This window comes from Mus pahari, chromosome 16 (assembly GCF_900095145.1).
Source record: "Mus pahari chromosome 16, PAHARI_EIJ_v1.1, whole genome shotgun sequence".
Taxonomy (NCBI): domain Eukaryota; kingdom Metazoa; phylum Chordata; class Mammalia; order Rodentia; family Muridae; genus Mus; species Mus pahari.
The window spans coordinates 60,949,903-60,969,686 of record NC_034605.1 but is presented as its reverse complement, the minus strand read 5'-3'; the positions used below and the strand labels follow the sequence as shown (position 1 = coordinate 60,969,686).

The 19,784-nt window shown below is 46.5% G+C and overlaps 1 protein-coding gene across 4 annotated transcripts in view; it reads left to right on the top strand.

Moving 5' to 3' along the window:
- The first annotated feature begins 11,543 nt into the window (after window positions 1–11,543).
- Window positions 11,544–19,784, top strand: part of Gkap1 (G kinase anchoring protein 1) — a 46,754-nt gene continuing 38,513 nt past the window's right edge. The window contains exons 1-2 of one of the 4 annotated variants that reach the window (XM_029547621.1): window positions 12,152–12,253; window positions 13,318–13,439. The gene's annotated coding sequence lies outside the window, so the exon portion shown is untranslated. Of the gene's footprint in view, window positions 11,685–12,138; window positions 12,254–13,317; window positions 13,440–19,784 lie in introns of those variants that run through there. The other 3 variants (XM_029547619.1, XM_029547620.1, XM_021215734.1) reach the window with 3 other exon arrangements.

Genomic DNA, 19,784 nt, shown 5'->3' with positions numbered 1-19,784 from the left:
TCTGAGTTTGAGGCCAGCCTGGTCTACAAAGTGAGTTCCAGGACAGCCAGGGCTATACAGAGAAACCCTGTCTCGAAAAACAAACAAACAAAAAAAAACAATGTTGGTTCTTAGACTAATAAGAGCTGGCGGCAAAACCACCGTATGGAAGCCTGCGCAGCTCCCACTGAAGTTTCAACAACTACTTCCTCACTGAATCCATTGTTTAAAGTGTGCCTGTGTCTATACATGCACACACATACACATATCGTGTGTGTGTGTGTGATGACAAAATGTAAGTGCCTTCAACAAAACCTAACAGTTATATACTAGGTGAGTGTAGTGCCACACGCCTTTAATCACAGAAGTCTGGAGGCAGAGGCAGGTGGGTCTCTGTTCTCCTGGTCTACATAGCAAGGACAAACAGGCCTATAGAGAGAGACCCTGTCACAAAAAAGCCAAAACTATTATATATTAGTCAATATCTTTTTATTAATGAAGGTCCCAACATAAATTTAAGATTAACATGGTGTCTTACTAAGCAATCTATAAAACCTTTCCCTAACAAAGCAATAGAGGTCCCATCAGACCGCAGTGATCTCCTCAGTCGATGCCACTGTACACTGACCGCCAAGTAACGTGGGCACGCCTTCCCCATTCTCTAATAGCATTTCACTTGGATCTTGCACAGCTTGGATAAATTGCTTTCCCATACCCAAAAATATATAAATAATGTCCCAAACAACGTAATCTAGATATAAACAATTGATTCTAGTTAGGTCAGAATGCCTATAATCGAAATAAAAGGTATCTCCTCCCCACTGTAAGATTTTGTCACAGATTTTGTCACTTATGTTTCCCATGGGATGGTGCTGGCATGTGCATGTATGTGCTTGCTCATGCATATTATGCATGTGTGTATGTGTGTATATGTATGTATGTATATGTGTGTGTATATATAGATATAGGTGTGTGTGTGTGTGCCTATGGAAGTCAGAGAGTAGAACTTGGTGCCGTCCCTTAGAACTTCCCACATGATTTTTTAGAAAGGGTTTCCCACTGAACCTAGTCTCTATTTAGACTAGGCTGGCCAGCTAGCATGTCCAAGATGCACCCATCTCCTTGCCCCACCCCAGGCTGGGGTATAAGCAAGCACCACCACACCTGGCTTTTTTGTGGGTACCAAGGGTGTCTGAACTCAGACCCTCAGGCTTAAGCAGCAAGAACTTCACCCACTGAGCCATCTCCCCACCTGACTCTCTCTATATATAAAATGGGTTGGTTTTTTTATTATTATTTTTTATTTTTATTTATTTATTTATTTTTATGAGACAGGGTTTCTCTGTGTAGCCCTGGCTGTCCTGGAACTCACTCTGTAGACCAGGCTGGCCTTGAACTCACTAGACACCTGCCTCTGCCTCCTGAGTGCTGGGATTAAAGGCATGTGCCACCACTTCTGGCTTATATAAAATGGGTTTTCTGTTGTTCATTATGCTTTCCACAGAGTATTCGAAGGGAAAATGCACTGCCCCTTTAAAGTATTCTTTCTTCCCCTGACTCTGGAGTGTTACTTGGAAGCCATGGGTAATGGTGACTCTTATCAAGTGCTTTTGCACCTTGACCCCTGGTGCTGGGGTCAGCACAGGGCTGTGGGGACTCTGCAGCTCCTACATGTTCTGCCTCTGAGCTGCACTCACCTGCACTTTATGCTACTTGAGTTTGATTTCTCCTCTGATGTCATGTTTTGAGTGCGTCAATCTTTCGTATCCCTATGAACTCAAAGTGCAGAGTCATCAAAAATAATTATGATTGTAACGACGTGGACTTTATTTTCGTTCACTACTGCCTTGTTTATACTAACCTACAGCAATAAACTTATGCTTATTTTAAGAACAGGTGCCTTTCATGACTGACTACAATGGAATCAAATCACTACCGAGGGCAGTTCTGTACTCTCACACATTAGATGTGAACAATAGGCAGAGTATCACAGCCCGAAACCGAAGGGGAGGGAGTAAAAATATTTATTTACGTATATTTTATGTTTAAAACTACGACGAGCTGTAGGCTGTCTCTATTTTCATAACACTTTCAACACTTACAACATGTGAGAGAGACTGATGCCAGCTGCGGTAACTGTCTCCAGCACACAGACCATGCTCTGGTTGGAGCCTAAGCTATGGGGTGGTGGTTTTCCAGGGAGGATGATGGGTACCCACCACCCTGACGGCGTTATCACTGCTGCTGCTGCTGCTGCTGCTGCTGCTGCTGCTGCTGCTGCTGCTGCTCACTGACTGACTGACTTCTCACGGGACTGTAAGTTCTCTAGAGATGCACACCTTACCTGTACAGGGTCGCTGCTCATTTCTGTCTCTCAAGGTGAGCTGCCCACAGGCACCCAACACTGGAAATGGTGTTTGATGGCTTTGGTATCCTTAGACTTGAACCCAGCAGGGGAGGAATCAGAACAAGAGAAGTTATATAAAGGAACCTCAGGGCTGGTGAGATGGCTCAGTGGGTAAGAGCACCCGACTGCTCTTCCGAAGGTCTGGAGTTCAAATCCCAGCAACCACATGGCTCACAACCATCTGTAACAAGATCTGACACCCTCTTCTGGAGTGTCTGAAGACAGCTACAGTGTACTTACATATAATAAATAAATAAATCTTTAAAAAAAAAAAAAGGAACCTCAGAAAACTCTGATGACAGTTACAGCGTCTGTTTTAAATGTTTCCAGGAGTTTTCATTTGCACTCCACCCCACGGCAGGCAAGCTATATTTGTCTGTCGATATATATATATATATATATTTTTTAAAGATTTTTCTCTTGGCTTAAACCCATGTCTGAGCAGTCTCTGGTAGATACCCCATAACAGTCACTAGGCACAGAATTGCCTGTATTTGGAGTGGTAGCAATGCGATCCTTGAACCCAAAGACATTAAATTAGACTTAGGTGTTCCGTCCCACTGGCTAATTCTAACAGAGAACTCTGCTGGATTATGGATCCATTGCTTTGAGAGACATCGTTTTATAGTCTTCATTTCACTGTGTAAGATCCTTTACTCTCAAGGAGTCAAGCCACTCAGGAAAGTAAAAAGTTTAAAACCTTTTTTAAAACGCTTGTCATTAAAGTAAAACAAATGGAAATTATTTTAAAATCATTCACGTCTTATAATTTCAAGCTTTTTATAGTAGATACAAAATAAAGTATGATTTTTCAAATCCAGATAGGTAAATATTGTTCATTTGATTTTATTTAAGCTGTCTATTTTTTTTTTTTTTTTTACAGTGTTGGGGAATCAAACCCAAGGCCTTATGTGTCACCTGACCCCATGTCCCTAATTCCCAGCAGCACATTAGAGGCACATGGTGCTTTACCCTTCGTTCTCCACCGGGACCCAGGTGACAGCTGAGAAGATGTGTAACTAGGGGCAGGACTGGAGGGATAGCATAGAAAGGTTTACTTCAAAGTATTTCATAAACCAGCACCCCCCCTTTTTTTTTAACATACTTAGAGAGGATTTATTTTATTTCTCTGACAAAAGGACTAAACCTTAACATCAACATCCAGGCATCTGTCAGACTCCTGTGGAAGCTACTCACGGAAACCCCTCCTACAGAAGACTCACAGTGGGCACCGGACTAGCTATTGGAAAATACACAGCCCTTTGATCCCAGCACTTGGGAGGCAGAGGGAGGCAGATCTCAGAATCTGAGGCCAGCTTGGTCTAGAGCCAGTTAGAGGTCAACCAGAGAAACCCTGCATGCCGGCAGCTCTAGAAACAATAATGTCAAAAGGGGTTAGATGACTGTAAACAAATTGATGATTCATTTCTACTAAACTGTATATTCTCAATATTTTGCTTAATTTTCCCCTCATTAAAATATCCATGTGGAGAAAAGATTTCCATTTGTGATTACAAACCAATAGCCATTTGTCTGCCTTAAGAGGCGGAACTTGTCCTAACTGAGGCCTTAGCAGAATGGTTAGCTACTTTTAGCATGCTGTGCTCTCTGGTCAGGAGGAATAGGAAATTAGATCACTGCCACGCCCAGGCCACTCCCCTGAGGTGAGTCCCATCATCTAAAGGCTGGCAGCATCTGAACTAGTTCTAGGCCTTGGCCTAAGAGCATCTCCTCTCACTGGACATGTTCTGGGTTATCAGCAGTTCTAACCACCCCAGTTTTTCCAATCCACCAGTAAGCCTTTTTCAAAATAAAAAAGCTATTTTATCATTTTTTTATTCTTAAAAAATTGAAATATTTCAAATGCAACATTTTAATCACTTTCACGAGAAGGAAATGGCCATTTTAAATTATATATGGCACTCTGTTGCTTTCCTAGAGAAACAAACACACATTCAAAAGTAGTGCACTGTGTGTTTAGGATGAGATTCAGGTTCCCAAAGTTGACTATTTAAGTGGAATAACTTCCAGCATACATGTGATAAAGCATTTTCTAAGCAAATTGCTCTCCAGTTCATTTTTTTTTTTTTTTTTTTTTTGGAGACAGGGTTTCTCTGTATAGCCCTGGCTCTCCTGGAACTCATCCTGTAGACCAGGCTGGTCTTGAACTCAGAAATTCATCTGCTTTTGCCTCCCAAGTGCCAGGATTAAAGGCATGCACCACCACGCTTGGCTCCAGTTCATATATCTTAACAAGAGAGGCTACCATATTCTCTGCATTTTCATGGGACTTCTGTCAGGAAAGTATTTAAAATATGCTAAATCCTCCTCAACAGACATAAGTCATACTTTGTTACTACCCTTGATTTATGAGTGAAAAGCCGCATTTTTACTGGGATTTGAACCAGCATTGCGGGCTACTTGTTATTTCTTCCTTTAGCAATGGTGACTTCAGAAGGACTGAGCCACCGCTGGAGCAATGACATCTCCTGAAGCTGAAGAGACTTATTTCAGATAGGTAACTGGGCTGCCAGCACGTGGTCTTCATTTGGCGTGCCCTGATCTACACTCAGATACAGAAGAAATCAGAGCAAATTTGACGTTACCATGGTAGCTGTCCACTGTGGTTTTCAGAGGGAGCTCCTTCCCATTAGTTTATGTGTATCTGTGATGTTAATACTCCCCTTCTGTTATCAGAGTACCCATGACCTGAGCAGGCAAACCCTCAGGAGGCAACCCGGGGGTAGTAGAATCTACAGTCTGAAGAGTTCTGTGGGATTGTGAACCAATAAGGAAGGAGGAAGACTTCCATATACTTCCTGAGTGAGGGCTGTGAGAAGAGCTCGGTGTCAGAGTGATTGCCTACGTTTAACCCCGGTACCTTTAAGTAGAAAATGCAGTGTCCTCCGTGAGCAGGGAAGGTAGCTAGTAACAATCTGACCAACTTTGGTTGGCCAAGTTATGCCAAACCTGGACGCCTCAGGTCCAGAGACAGCGACCTGCTTAAGTTTTGGGTTTTATTGTTAGTTTGAAAGACACAGTGTCTCTATGTAGCCCTGGCTGTCCTGGAGCTCTCTATGTAGACCAGGGTGGCTTTGAACTCCCAGAGATTGACCTGCCTCTGCCTCCTGAGTGTGGGGTTAAAGGTGTGGTCCCCCACACCCAGCCTCTGCCTAAGTTCTTTTTGTTTCATTTTAAGTTTCTTTTAAGCATGTTACCTAATGCCCTCTTCCCCCACCCCACCCCCAGTACACACACCCAAGCAGACAGGTGGGCGAGCTGTCACAAAATACAGAACCTGCCCGCCACTCAGGTTGAGACTACCTCGGCATCTCACCTAACTCTCGAGCTTATCAAACTGCTACCTCCCACACTGGAATGTTCTGGAAGGGGGCATTTGTCTTTGTTGAGGTTTCTCCTTTTCCTTTTAAGTGGATTACGTTTTAAGAAAAACATTCAGTTCATAACAAAATGGAGCAGACGGTAGAGGTTTCACATACCCACCCAACTGCACACATCTCTATCTCTAAAGAGTCAAACCTACCGGCTACCAAGCTCTCATTATGTAGCCCAGGCTAGCCTTGAATTTGCAGTCATCAGCCTGACTGCTGAGGTTACAGACTGAGCCACCAAGCTCACTCACAGAGCTCTTTATTACCCAATGTTCACAGTTATAGGAGGGTTTACTATCAGTGTTGTATACTCTAAGGGTCTACACAATTGTAAATCAGTGTCGTAGATAACAGTCTCACCACCCTAAATAAAAATCCTGTGTTCTGCCTAGTCCACCCTCATTCTGTGCTAACTCCCATCAGTCACCTGTTTTACAACTGTTTCCATAGTAGTTGTTCATCTCCTGCCCCCGAATGTCATGTAGCTAAAATTACCATGTAACGTGTAGTATATATATCCTCACAAGACTGTCTTTTTCCGTTATATAAAGATTACACAAACATCACCTATAGTGCTTTACATATCAGAAGTCAACTGCACCGCCCTGACAACCACAGAACCCCCCAACTCCCCTGTGTAATAGATTAGCTCTCCACAGTAAAAGATTCCTTCAGTTCTACCTCACGCTCCACAGTGGGGCAGCTACAGTTCTGCTTCCTGCATTCCACAGTCCCTTCCACCTCCACTTCACTGGCTAACAGATGAAACTGGTAGCCTTCCTGTGACCCACCAGAGTTGGAAAGTTTCATTCGCAAGGCTCAAACACATCATTGCCACCACATGCTGGAGATGCTACCTGCCAGCATCAGGGCGGACCAGTTGGTCTCTAGTCCTGGCACAGTCTACTTCCTGGAGGCCCCTCCACCCAGGCAAAGGAGCTTCATTTCCTTCTCTTTAGCTTCTATTTACCTGACCCTCCTGTTTTTATGTTTCTTAATTTGTGCCCTTATTTGCATGGAGTACTTCTCTCTAGTCATTTCCTAGATAAAGCAGAAGGGAGTCAGAATATTTAAGATTTTGGCTGGAAAGATGGCTCGGCTGTTGAGGGCACTTGTGTGCACTGGTGAGCTTATGTCAGCCTGACACGAGCTATAGTCAAGCTTCCAGTAAGATCAGGCTGTAGGCAAGCCTGTAGGGGATTTTCTTATTAGTGATTGATGGGAGAGGGCCTACCCCATTGTGGGTGAGGCCATCCCTGGGCTGGTCGTCCTGGGTTCTATAAGAAAGCAAGCTGAGCAAGCCATGGGGAGCAAGCCAGTAAGCAGCACCCCTCCATGGCCACTGTGGTAGCTCCTGCCTCCAGGTTCCTGCCCTGGTTGAGTTCCTGTTTTGAATTCCTTCAACGATGAACAGTGACATGGAAATACAAGCCAAATAAACCCTTTCCTCTCGAAGTTGCTTTTCGTCATGGTGTTTAATCACAGCAATAGAAACCCTAACTAGGACACAGCTCTTCCAGAAGACCAGGGTTCAAGTCCTAGTCCCCACACGGAAGCTCACAACTATCTCTAACTCCAGTTCCATGGATCCAGTACACTGTTCTGGACTCTGAGGGCACTGCATATGTGGATGTATCCAAACACCCACCCACATAAAATGATAAAATAAAAATTAATTTTAGTTTAAAATAAATGCTGACATCTTGGTGCTGGAGAGATGGTTCAGTGGTGAAGAGCACTGGCTGCTCTTCCAGGGGACCCAGATTTAACTCCCAGCCACCACAAGGCAGTTTACCACTGTCTGTGACTCCAGTTCCAGGGGATCTGGTGCCCTCACACATGTAGGCAGAATGCCCGTGCATTTGAAATATAAAAACTAAAAACCTGACATCTTGTTACGCCTATGTACTAGTTCTATCTTATCCCTTTAACTTCTCCTGCTTGTTCACGTAGGCTGGTCTTGCATGCAAGGGGCTTCTTCAGATGACATGGGTATCCTTGAGAGTTTACCTACACTAGAGAGTCGGTAACAAGATCTCTGACCTCGCAGAAAGCTTCACTGTAAGAGATTAAAAGAAGACTCACACTCCTCACCGCGGTGTCCCGCGGTGACGCAAACTTCCTATCTGGAGGTCTCTTCCTTTGGGGTAGCTGGTTCCCACTCCGTGCTAATCAGTTGTGTCACAGTGAAAAGTGCCTAACTCAGACAACTTACAAAGAGTATATATTAACTATATTAACTTTGGCTCAGTTTTGGAGGTCCCTGACTGACTGACTGGCCCCGTTGCATTTGGACAGGAGCACTTACCAAGTAAAACTCGCTTCATTGCCCAGGACAGGACTAAATAAGGGGAGGTGTGGGATTCCAACACCGCCTTCAGGAGCTGCCGCCATTGGCCTCAGGGCCTTCCACCAGACCCCACCTCTTTAAGCCACCTGCCAACATCACTGCCTTAACAACAAAGCCTTTAGGAGCAGAAAGAGACTCTTTCATATAGACGTACCCATGGGAGAGTCTGATATTTCATAGTGACAAGGATATGTTCTGAAAGCCACACAGTGGGCTGACTTAGTCACCGTACAGTGCAGAGGCCACTGACACAGACTAAGACAGCTAGATGACATTAGACAACATTTTCTTGGTTGGCTGATGTCGTTTGGTTGGGTTTTTATTTCTCTGAGACAGAGTCTCGATTGCCTCAAATTCTCTTTGTAGCTTAGACTGGCAGCAAACTCACGATCCTCCTGCCTCCACCTCCTCTAAGTAAGGGAACTGCCCCTGGCCAGCACCCTGCAACTCCATCTTAGGAGATGGACCACTGTCGGGTGTGGTGTGGTGTGAGCCAAGATAGTGCACGGCTACATACAAACAATGTAATGTGGCTACTCCTTTCCAAACCCTTCCTGCTTCTCAATTCTTTGACCCTTTCCTCTCTTCAAAGGACCTGGGACCCTGTGGTCCTTCACTGTCACTCAGCTATCATCATAACAGAAGTTGAGGTGGTCAGCTCTTATTTATTTATTATTTATTTAGGTTTTTCTTTCTTTTTTTTTTTTTTTTTTTGGTTTTTTGGGACAGGGTTTTTCTGTGTAGCCCTGGCTGTCCTGGAACTCACTCTGTAGACCAGGCTGGCCTCGAACTCGGAAATCCCCCTGCCTCTGCCTCCCAAGTGCTGGGATTAAAGGTGTGTGCCACCACACCCGGTGGAGGTGGGCAGGCGGCGGTGGGCAGCTTTGGAAGAGAGATTAGTTCTGGCTCACGGTTTTGTGTGCTCTGGTGTATGGCTTTGCTTTGAGGCCTGTGGGGAGCACTGTGGCAGGGAGCAAAACCAACCCTAAGCTACTCACTCCACAGCCAGAAAGGAACAACAACAAAGGCTGAAGTAGGGTCCAGAGTCTGCTCAGGAGGTTCTGTGCACTAAGCCTTTACCGGATTTACCTCTGGGGAGCCCTCAGGATCTGAGGCACAGCACTCAGTCCTTCCCACACCCACTTCCGGCACCCTGGCATTACTGACAGCTACAGATTCGTTCCCATGTGCACACCCTACTCAACTGTGCTGTGTTTAGGACATTCCCTATAGGACCCAGGTTCTAAAAATAACATAACCTGGTCAAACGCAGCAGTTTAGAAACCTTACTATATTTTAAGTTTTATATTTGCAGATGCTTGCCTGGGGTCTATCTGTGCACCACACTCATGGCCCACAAGATATCCTGGAGTTACAGGTGTTTGTGAGCCATCATGGGGGTGCTGAGAATCAGACCCACACAGGTCATCTGAGGAGCGGCAAGTACCCTCAACCACTGAACCACCTCTCCAACTTGACGGTATTTGTAGATGCTCCTTCCTCTCTCCGCCTTCCAGCCTACCACGCCAGAGTCAACACAAATCCATGTCGTTCACATCAGAAGGGGAAGCTCTTCCTCCAGGGACGTTGCTGGGGTTCTGCCAATTCCAGGTGCTCAAAGTAATCTGGCTAAGTGAAGCAGAGTATGTCGGGGATACCTGGGGGAGGTAAAGGGTCCTACCTGGCAGTGGCAGTCGCAGTTCCTGCTCATCTTCTATGGGAAATAGTGCACAGGAGCATTAGCCCAAAGAGGCTGAGAAAGAGAGTCTGTTCAGGGGCATGAGTTGTGACAGGCGATTAGCTGACCTTGCTTTGGGGATACTCTGTTCTTGATCTATCAATCCACCCACTTACTTCAATATGCCCTGAGTGTGTGAGCAGGGCTAGGGCTGTCTCTAGGCAACCCTGAGCCTGAAAGGAAGAGTCTCTAAAGCCCTCAGTGAAAACATGGCTGTGGTGTGCGCGTGGCAGCCAGCCTTTCACAGCCCATACACATGGCTTTCCCTCACACTGTGATCCTTCACCCTGTGTGGTTCTGACCCAGCTCTGACGAGACTGCAGTCCCCTGCTTTGGTGCCTTACCCACGTCCCTCTCTTCCTCCCTGCCTGTCCCGCACTCATCTGTTGATTTTCCTCATCTAGAGCTGAGTTTCCCAAAATCCTCTTGGAATCTCTGAGGTTGCAGACTCTAATGGGCAGGTCTGTGTTGGGCTGGAGATCCACGGGTTTCTAACAAACTTGATGGTGACACACATGTGGCCAACCTTGGGGTAGCAAGACTCGAATGATGTTGTATTTCCAGACTGGGTCTGCCCCTTCTCTCATAGCAATAAGCTATTAAGCTGGGGAGTTTCCAATCTTGTGTGTGTGTGTTTGGGGGGGGGGGTGTTGTTCATGTACATGCTGGGAGGGGGATGTGGCTATCATTCCTCAGGTGCTATCTTTTTGTGGAGAGTGGGAGGGTAGCTAACAAGACCTGTTTCTGCCTGCTAATCTTTGGGACCAGAGCTTGCTACCACGCTGGGAGCTTTTACATTTTTTCTGGGGCTAGAACTCAAGCTATGGACTGAACTATTCCCCAGCCCCCATTGTACTGTGCACGTGCAGTTCTTTCAGCTGCTTTAGAACTGCTTCAACTTCTTATGACCACATCTGTTTAGCTGCCTTCAACCCCGGTCCTATCTAAGCCGATAAGTAGCTGTATCCTCCTCCTCCAAGTGTTCACGCTCCCTCTTACAAGCATCTGAGTCTCAAGACCTCATTTCTCTCTTCCCATTCAGATGTTCAAATCCTGTACAATACACCTCCACATCACTTCCCAATCATTTAAAACTCTTCCTGCCTTCCTTTATCTCAAGTCTCGTCCCATCCTCTTGGCCCTGACCCCCCGGATCGATCTTTCTGTGTAACCACTGGCCTTGGACTCACTTTCTGATCAGCTTGCCAAGTGGTGGGGGCTCATAGCCATGTGTCCTCACCCACCCCACCCCCACCCCCCATAACTCATCTGTTATTACCGTCTGCCTGGTCTACACAGGGCTGCCAGTTTTCCATCTCTAACATCTGCAGGAGTTACAAAGCAAAACAAACAAACAAACAAACAAACAAAAAACCCTTCATTTCTTCCTTCAAACTTCTAAACCCTAAAACACCAAACATTGCCTTAAACATCAATCCTTACACTTGGAACTCGGTCACCCCCCACCCCACCCCCATTTTTCAGTCGTCTCTGCCACTTGTCAACACCTCCAATCTCATTGTGGAACGCAGCGTCCAATGGCCTCCATCCAAGGCCCCGAGGTCTCCCCACAAAATCCCACCTCTTCCCAGGCCAAGTCCAAACACCTCCTCCCTCTCGCTGCCCCACAGATGCTCGCAGTCCTCGGATCCGGAGTAGCATTCTGTTTTTCCACCGGGCCCTAGGGTGGTCTGGCGTCTGCTGCGATTCTTTGCTTCGCTCCCCGCTGTGTCCCCCAAGTCTACACCCGCGGCGGTGACTCGCGCGGGACAGCGACGGGCAGCCCTCACGGCTGGGCGGTAGCGGACCGGCTTGCCGGTAAGTCGCTTAACTTTGCAAAACTACAGCGGCCCCGGAGGTGCTGCCGCGGAAAGCCGAGGCCGTCCGGCTGTGGGCAGCTCGTGCGGCACCGCCCTCCCTCGCCGACTGCAGGTCCGCCTCCGCCCCCGGGCCTCCCTACAGCCCGGCGATCCCGCCGCGCGCCGCCCGCGGCGTCCTAAGCCTCCTCCCGGAAGGCCTCCCACCTTCCCGGCTCCGCGACCCCGAGGACCGCGGAGCCGCCGCCTACGCGAGCCGTTTGGACCCTGCGCGGCCCCCGTAGCGCGGCTCCTCCAGCAGGTGGTTCTGGTCCTCCGCGGTCCGTCACCCGCGGACCTCTCCTCGGCGTCCGCGTCCGCCGCGCTGCGACCCTCGGCCAAGAAGTCCCGCGCGCCGGGCCGGTGGCGGCGGGCGCCAGGCCTGCGGGTCCGCCCCGCCCCGCCCTCCGCGCGCCGCCGCCCTCCGCGGGCCCGTTACTGCGGACGCCCCGCGGCCCGCGCCCAACGCCCGGGGGGAGCGCGGGAGCGGCGGGGAGACGGGAGCGGCCGCGCCGCGGCGAGGGAGGCCCGGTGAGTCCGCGGAGCCCCGCAGCTCGCGGCTGAGGCGACGCGGCCGAGTGTGGCCTGAGGCGGGGAGCCGAGCCGAGCGGGGCCGAGCCGAGCGGGGCCGAGCCGAGCGGGGCCGGGCGGCGGGAGGGCCGCGGAGGCTGCGGGGGAGTGCGGGCCGCAGGCCTGGTCCGCCGCGGCCGACCGCGGGAGTGACAGCAGGTGCGGCCGGCCGCTCGGGGCTCCCCGGGACGCCCACCCGACGCCGGTGTCGCTTGCGGGCTTGGACGCCGCGTCTCGGCAGCGGCTGGGGCTCGTCCCGCCCGCCGCGCTCTTTCTCCGGGTACTTCGCGAACAAGTTTTTGGAGCACCGGGAACCGCTCGTGCTTGAGATTTGGCTTCGGTTCCCGAAGGAGGCGAGAGGGACCGCTCGCCGCCCGCCCGCCCGGCAGCCCGAGGTAGACGCGCAGGCTCTCGCACAAGCCTCTGCTGTCGGGGCTTCGAGCAGCTACGCGAGGCGACGGCGGCGGCGGGAGCGGTGGGGTGTCAGCCTCGGGGTGTCCGTGAACGCCGAGCAGTCGGGGCAAAAGTTTATCCCATTGTCTGCCCCGCTCCCGCTCCCTCCCCTGGCCACGTTTCTCAGTGGATGTCGGTGGAGAGTTGTGGCGAGAGGCAGAGGCGCTGGAAAAAACACAAGCATTGTTCTTCAGCCTCGTCTGTTTATGGGAAGGCGCTTGCGCCCGTCAAGGGGATGAAGTTAAGCTGTAGCTCCAGTAATAGTGGAGAAACTGCCGAAAGATCGTAATGCTGAATTGAGAATCTTCCTAGAAAGCCTAGGGTTTCCCTACACTAGCGTATGCCACTAATATCGGTTAGTCCAAGCCTCTTTAATGTGATTTTTCACTAAAGATCGAAATACACCTGCTTAATACTAACCCTGGGGGCTTCTAGCAACCACTCTAGAGCGAGAACCTACACATGGATCAGAGGGACGTTGTGTGCAAGTGAAAAAATCACCTTTGCACTTCATGACTGAATTCTTTAGTACATGTCTGCAGTTTGCTTTTTTTTTTTTTTTTTTTTTTAAGAGTTCCCAACCCACAGAAGTTGAGAGCTGCGGATTGGAGAAGGAAGGCTCCACCTAACCAGTGTGTGTTGCAGGGGTGTGGAGGGTGGAACTCGGGGTATACCTTCAAGTTTGCCATTTGCAGTAAGTATGTTGGAAACAAAAGTTTCAGGACCGTTGGTCCCTGATCCCTTAAGTTCTAAGAAGTCAAAATGACAGTCAAGCAGTCAATGAGTGAGACCTGGCCATTGCTTTTCCTCTCGTTCTGTACTTTGTGAGGACAGTGCTTGGCATCAAACCCAGGGCCTCTTGGAGTCGTGAGTCCTCAGTCTTTTGTGTCTGATCTGTTAGAGTCCACCAAGGCCTCTAGAGCTACCCGACCTGGTGTATACCTGTATTCCCAGGACTCAGGGGCCTGGGACCGGAGGATAGAGAGTTTGATCCCAGTGCAGGCTACACAGTAAGAGCTTCCCTCTCAAAGCATATCGCCGTATTAACTGATGACATCTACATCACATAGCTTCCTTTTGGATCAAGCTAGGTGGTTGATAGTATTGATCGGCAGTCACTACTGGCTAAAATTGCCATTGAGTAAAAATTATGTACTTGAGTTCCCCTGGACTCAGTTCTTTACCGACTCTAGTGATGTCATAGAAGAAGGCGCTCATGATGGCAGTGGCCCTTCATAGAGACCAAGGCCTCAAGAAAACAGGTCATTTATAAATCTTGCTTGGTGTGTTCCTTACTACCAACAGTTTATCTCACGCCCTCGCCTTTTAAAAATCAGCAGGTTTGACACAAAACCCAAAGCTTCCTATTGAAAACAAGATTCCTAGGGGAAAAATGAGTTGTGGGAACACTTCGTTTAGACAGTGCTGTTAGATGGCTTTGAGCTGATTATGTGTGCTCTGCACCCTCAGTGTTCTAGTTCAGAGCACAGATTCCAGTGCACACTTAGGTGTGGCACTGTGTGTTTGGAGAATGTAATTAGGCCCCAATCAGTAAGCTTGAGGTCATGATTAACTTATTTAATGTTAATAATGTTAATTAATGTTTCTTTCTTTTTTTTTTTTTTTTTTTTTTGCTGAGACAGTTTTTTACGGTGTAGCCCATGTTAGCCTTGAACCTATGACCTCCTGCCTTATCCTTTCCAGTACTGAGACTGCAGATGTGCCCTTTACAACTGGCTGACAAATTTATCTGTGCCAAGTCCTTGATTTTTTTTTTTTTTTTTTTGGAAGACAAAGAAGAGACCTGTGTTGTTCAGCATTTTTAAATCAGGGCAGTAGGGAGCTAGATACAGTGATAGCTATTGAAAGGGGCCCGTTGAGGAACAGAAGTAAGTGTAATGCAGGAACATTAAAGAGAGCCAGTGGTTAACGAGAAGGCAGATCAGAATTGACTTGCAGTGGGGCTAAATTTGAAGAATGGAGAAGTTTTAAGTGGAGGAGACAGACAATCCAGACTCCAGGAGCAAGTTAACACTCTGAGCTGTCTGTTTTCTCAAAGAGCAGGGAAAGCGGGAAGAATCACTGTAGAATGTAAATGAATTTTTTTAATAAAAAGATAGCTGTAAATTAATCCAGCAGCTGTATTTCTTTGCTTTATNCCAGTTCCCAATAACCACACAGAGTAACAATATTTATTTAATATTTAAATATTTATTTAAATATTGCTTAGTCTTCGATAGCTGAGCAGTCAAATGATCAATCTTTACTTTTATGTAATCTGGCTACCTCCCAACCCCATCCCATGATGCTTGCATGTTATTACTGACGTGGCTCTTTGGGCTTCAGGTGTGTTTCCATGATCTCTCTCCAGACCCTGTCCTTATGGCTTCAAGTCCTCCATCCTCCTGGGCTGATCTGCATCTCTTTCTCCCCTCTCTCCTTCCTCGGGTTGGTGGACTTCCCGCCCTGTTGTCTACTCTGTCCAGCCATTGGGTGATCAGTATTTATCGACAATGGTAAAAGCTGTTTACACAAACTTGAGACAGGAATTCTTGGAATAAGTATTACAATGCTGTGTCTTGATTGAAACAAGACATGAGGGCAGAGAAATCAGCATTTAAATAACACAGGGTAAACTTTGCACAGTGTACAAAAACAGGATGCCTACATTTCCCCTTTTTGTCTAATAAAAGGCTTTTTAAATAATAATAAACAGCATGCAGTAGGAAGAATTATGAAAACTATTAGGTAAGAGTTACATTCATAATATCCAGTCCATTTATTTTTGGCAACTTAGATAAAGTATTCTACCATCCTGTCTGGTGAGTTCAAGTTCTGTATCTAAATCACTTTCTATCTTAACTTGTAGTACCATCCTAAAACCATCTTGTAGACCTGGAACATCATCTTAAATCCTAAACAACTTATGCATGTAGTGAGGCTGTGACTACCTAGCCTTCAGCCCCATCAGAGACCTGAGAAGGAGTGAGTGTTCCCCGAGTGTGCAGGCAGTGCTGGGGTGCAGCTTCGAAACATTGTAGAAGTGGCCGACAACTGCCGCCTGGACAGATCCCCATGTTGTCTCTGGCCCACTCTAGCTGGCAGACTCCTTGTCAGGAGTTGTGAAGGACTTGCTCACCCTGTCTTGGCAGAGCCTGGCAGTTGGCTTCCTTGCATCCATGTGTCCTTTCTGAACAGATTTGTCTGTAGGTGAAGCATGGACATGTTCTTTGTTCAGTAGCTAGCTTGCCACAATTGAAGCAATTCCACACGAAGGTTAAGATGCTCATCATCTTTGAAGTGGAATGGGGCACTGTCAGGAGCAGACCTGTCTCATAGTCAGAAGATCTTTTAGTAATAAAATAATTTTAAACGCCATTTTATGTTGATCTCTAAGGTTTTTGAAGACCAATTATATATCTGAATTGTCAAACATTGTTTATTCTTAGCTATTTACTGTCTGAATAACCTTGAGAACATTTTATTGTAACTCAACTAGTATCTAATATGACCATGAGTTAGATTATGGCTATAACATTTTTGGTTTAGAAGTAGATTCAATAGCCCACCCCATCTGACTAACATCTTATACTATTTCTATATCCCCCTTTTCTTTTCAACCTCCTACCCTTTATCTAAGAAAGAAAGGAGAGAGAAGAAGAAAGATAGAAACCCCTGAGCCTGGCTCAGCTCCCTTGTTTTCCTTCCTCCTAAGACCATAAGTACTTGTGAATCGTCTCCTAACATGACATCTCCAGTGTGTATACTACTCATCAAGTAGCCAAAACCATCCACCCCAGTTTAAAGGATTGGAGCCTCTTACCATTTCTTTATGCTGAATTGGGGCAAAGAATCCTTTTCGGGGGCCCAAGAAAATTAGAAAAAAATTGTTAGTCTTAAGAAATCTAGCATTTGTTGTCCAGTCTTTGTATGCTGAGAAAGTGCAGGCTTCAATGAAGCTCCACCTGAGCAGTCCTAAAGGCTGGACTGGGGGAGCTAGCTGTTGTGAGGTTGTCCCAGAAGCAAGTCTTTAGAGGAAACAGTTTTGATGCAGTTGAGGCAGGGTTAGGTTAGGCCAGCAGAATCAGCATCTTGGCATCCCGAGGGTGAATCCTAGTCCTGTCAGGGTTAGTCTTGGTTGCTCTTTTTTTCCCTGCAAGCATAAAGCTTTTAGAGGTAATATATATTTCTGTGTTAACATAATGTATGGCATATGCAATGTGCACAGATCAGTTAAGGATGATTTTTTGTTCCTTGTTTGAGCGGGTGAAAACCAACTCTCTTCCTTTACAAGTTGGTTTGATCATATAACCAAACTGTAACATAAAGTTCATTCATGAAATGAAAGGACAGCATGGGAATCTTGAGGACTCTGTAGCCAACAAGATCCATTGGCTACGTATAGCTGAAGTTCTGGCTAGAGACACTTTTATGTCTCAGTCAGTTTCAGGGTTATGCCCATGCAGAGGGATCAGCAAATCGTATTGCCTGTCCTGTTTGCTCTTCTTCATCGCTTTCTTCCCATCTGTAGCCAAGATCTCTAGGGGGTCTTCCTCTATCAAATCAGTCTGGAAGGAATCCATAGTTTTTCTTCTCCTATGGAAACAAGAGCATATTCTCTCCCCCAGCAGAACATATTTTATCTGTCTCTGGGAGATTTTTTTCATCCCTTTTTGTTTATTAAGCATCCCTTTCTTACATTTGCCCCGGTATGCATCAAGCCTTTGATTTCTCTTGAGTTTTCTGTTTCATCTATTGAAGCTACTTTGGCCGTGATATCTGGGTTATTAATGATTATACCCAGAGCAGTATCCATTGTTCTGCCGGTGAGTCTCTCCACTCTTGACCCGAGATGGCTGATTTGAACTTGATGTTGGGGTCTCTTGGGGTATTTTTTTGACCAGGGGTTACCATGTTGTCTTTTGTCCGTCTACATTTGCTTGTCCAGGGCTGGCCTTTGCCACATCTACATAGTTCAGTAAGTTGGGGCCTTTGTTTCGGACTTTTTTCTAGAAAAAAAAAGAAAGCATAGTTTCTAGGAATCCCTTGTCTACAGCCTCTTTTCAAATGATCTTGTTTGCCGCAGTTAAAACATGTGACAGTGTGACTTTTCTTAAAGCCTGTAGGGACTATTTTTTCTATTAAAGTTGCACCCTAGCCGGGCGTGGTAGCACATGCCTTTAATCCCAGCACTTGGGAGACAGAGGCCAGCCTGGTCTACAGAGTGAGTTCCAGGACAACCAGGGCTACACAGAGAAACCCTGTCTCAAAAAACCAAAAAAAGAAAAAAAAAAAAAAAGAAAAAAAAAATCTAAAGTTGCACCCTTATAATTTTTACAATTCTGTCTTTCTGTTGGATGCCATCTGAATCCTATCTGTGAGTGGCCATTGTCTGCTGTCATTTGTTGTATAGCAACCGGATAAGCTAAGGTTGGCTTTCTAACACCATTGGCCGTCCTCCCTGATCTTCATCAGATGGTGTTACACAGGCTTTAACCTTACTTTATATTTCTCAATTTTATTTATTTATTTATTAGGGTTTTTTTGAGACAGAGTTTTTCTGTGTATCCCTGGCTGTCCTAGAACTCACTCTGTAGACCAGGCTGGCCTCAAACTCAGAAATCTGCCCGCCTCTGCCTCCCAAGTGCTGGGATTAAAGGCGTGCACCACCACTGCCTGGCTTACAATCTTTTCTATTTCCTCCTCTAAAGCCTGTAAGACCTGTATCTGTTTTGGTTTTGTTTTTCATATTTTTTTCCTTTTCTTATATCTCTATTATCTTAGTATTTTCCTCATCTTTAATTATATAATTTCCTAATTTTTCTTTTAAGGCCTGTATCTGGGTTTCATTTTTTTTCTTGTGTCTCTATTATCTTAGTCTTTTGTTTAAACTGGTCTATAAAACTTTGTACCTGTTATTCTATTTTTTGTTTTCATATTTGATTTTTTTTATTTTGTACCTCTAGCATTTTAACATTTTCTTTATTTTGATTTCTTAACTTTAGCAAAGTCTCTTCTAAGCCTCGTGATTTTTTTTTCTTAAGGCTGTATGTTAAAAAGGCATAGCAACATGCTTATTAGGATAAGAATGAAATTCAGTAGTGTTGTAACTATAAAGGACCATGTTTTCATTTCCTCCATACCTCCCATCTCCCTTGATTTTAGAGCACCCAAAAGGTCTTTATTGTGTTTTCCAACTCAATGTTTCCTTTCTTTAAAATCATCAATTTCAATGTATGTATATCTAACTGTGATGGTTTATATTTGTTTCCTTCTGTTTTTAGCACAAAACTATAATCTTTAAATGATTTTTATCTGATCAGGAGGTCTGTTTTTTGAGCTTGGCTTCTGCTTCCATGCTATCAGTAGTTCCCAGAGAAGAGGCATGTTTCCGCCGTTCACCTGTAACTTGGACTACCTGACCTGATCCCAGTTCCTCACACGCTCTGGGAAGTTGTAAGATGAAAAGCATTGGCCTCTTAGGTCGGCAGTATCTGACCAGGAGGAGCCCCTATGGTCAGGTCTAAGCTGGCTCTGCCCCCTTAGGTAGACTTTAGCTGCTGAGAGAGCAACTCAGCCGGCTTCCTGAGGCTTTATGCCCAGGCTCTCCTATGTAGGCCAGGCCTCTGTGTATAGCCCAGGTTTCCTCTGCTGCCCCAGGAGTGTTTAACTTCTCCCTCCATGGCCACAGGTAGGTGCGTTGAAGTTTTCTTTCTGGGCTTCTTGTCTCCAGCCTAAGATCGATCCTACTTCCTCTGCTTTCTCAGGCCCAAGTTCTTTACTAGATCCCTGACCCGTGCCAAGTGGCAGGCTCAGCCAGTCCTTTGGGGAACGTCTCAGAGAAATTGCCCTTGCTAACCTGTCCTTGTTAGTTTGCACTTTCCCTCTAGAACTTTTTGCTTTAAGACCTGAATATGAATTTTAAGAGTATGGATAACAGCTGGGCAGTGGTGGCGCACGCCTTTAATCCCAGCACTTGGGAGGCAGAGGCAGGCGGATTTCTGAGTTCAAGGCCAGCCTGGTCTACAGAGTGAGTTCC